Source organism: Corvus kubaryi, unplaced genomic scaffold (genome assembly GCF_017639235.1).
Source record: "Corvus kubaryi isolate FWS band 111438036 unplaced genomic scaffold, C.kubaryi_AGA036_p1.0 37300, whole genome shotgun sequence".
Lineage (NCBI taxonomy): Eukaryota > Metazoa > Chordata > Aves > Passeriformes > Corvidae > Corvus > Corvus kubaryi.
Genome location: NW_024581093.1, coordinates 9,973,005 through 9,974,494, shown reverse-complemented (window position 1 = coordinate 9,974,494; position 1,490 = coordinate 9,973,005). Strand labels below are relative to the sequence as shown.

The following is a 1,490-nucleotide window of genomic DNA, read 5'->3' as shown; positions in this document are numbered from 1 at the left end:
GAAATCAATACTTGGGGATAAATGCGCTTAATTTTAATATGTTTGGAAAAGTATTACGTAAAAGAAAAAGCTTATATTTAATTTTGTAGGAATGTATGTGCCCTTTTAGCATGTTCAAGAAATGTATTCCAAAGTGGCTTGATATGGTGTACCTGAGGCTACGCTCGTCCTGCCTGGCATCCACCTTTTCCTTTGACAGGCGGGAATTCCCCTTGCTCTCCCTGCAAGCACTTGGCTTTCAATGGAAGACCTGGTGGGTCAGATGAACTGAGCTGCCAGCCCACAGGCTCCGCCGGAAGGGAGGGAGAGCCTTGGATAACAAGCAGCATCCCCAGTGTCGGTGTCAAACGCGCCCCCGCGATTTCCTAGAGCGAAGGCGGCATTCCCGCTGCTGAGCGCGTTCTTCCCGAGGCACGGCCGGGGCGCCCACAGCGGCTGCGTGAGCGCTTCGCGAAAACGCGCTGGAGCGCCAAGTTTCCCTTTCCCAGGGAAAATCCCCGCTCCCCCCACCGCCGCCACGGGCCTGCCCCGCATCCCGGCCCGGCCTCCGCCGGAGCCTCCGGAGTAACCGCGCCCGGGATTGGCTTCTCCCGGCACAGGGGCCATATTGGATATACCCAGCCCGCCGCGCGCACCATTTCATCGGCTCCGAGCCGCCCGCCCCCGCCCCACCAGGGCGGCCCCTCCCGTGGGGGCTGCGGCGGGAGGGAGAAGGTGTCTCGGGAAGGAAATTCGCACGCTCCCGGCTCCCCTCTCCGCCCCCCGCGCATCCCCGCCCCGCGCACGCCCCTTCCCGCGCCCCGTCCCCGCTCCGCCCGCCTCTTCCTCCCCTCACGCCGCTCCCTCCCTCCCTCCCTCTCCGAGCCGCCGTGTCAGCGCGCGGCGGCGGCCCCCGCGCGGGCGGCCAATCAGCGCGGGGGTGACAAATATGCAAATGCGCCCCCCAGCCCGTCCCCGCGGGTTCGCTGGGGCCGGTGGGGTCGCGGCGCGGAGCGAGTGAAACTTCGCCCCCCCCCCCCCCCCCCCCCCCCCCCCGCGCGGGGCCCCTCCCGCGCAGCGCCCGCGGGGAGGAGCGGGGAGAGGCGCGGGGACAGCGCCGAGCACCGCCCGCGCCGCCCGCCGGCCTGCGACACCGCACGGTGAGTGCCGCCCTCGCCCGCCGGCTCCCGGGGGGGGGGAGACACGGGGGGAATCCCCGCGGGGGGGAGGGGAAGCCGCCGCGCCCGCCCGCGGCCGCCCCGGCGCGGAGCTGTCACAGGCGCGGGGTATCGCCGCCTCCTGCCGGGCAGCGGCGGCGGCTCCGTAATGGCGAACCGGGCGGTGAGTACGTGCGGAGGGACGGGCAGGCCGCGGTCCAGGTGCCGGAGACACCGGACGGCCCCGCCGGCCCTGCCCGCCCCTGCTGCCGCCGGGGTCGGCGCGGCGCGGCCTGCTCGGCACCCGGGCTCTCCCCGCCGCCGCCCCCGCCCGCTTCCGCCCCTCGCCGACAC

General features: G+C 71.1%; 1 protein-coding gene across 5 annotated transcripts in view; it reads left to right on the top strand.

The window, feature by feature from the left end:
* The first annotated feature begins 1,038 nt into the window (after window positions 1-1,038).
* The window catches only part of CHD9 (chromodomain helicase DNA binding protein 9), an 87,273-nt gene continuing 86,821 nt past the window's right edge, over window positions 1,039-1,490 (top strand). For 3 of the 5 annotated variants that reach the window (XM_042027511.1, XM_042027510.1, XM_042027508.1), the window contains exon 1: window positions 1,040-1,139. The gene's annotated coding sequence lies outside the window, so the exon portion shown is untranslated. Of the gene's footprint in view, window positions 1,140-1,490 lie in introns of all 5 variants that reach the window. The other 2 variants (XM_042027512.1, XM_042027509.1) reach the window with 1 other exon arrangement.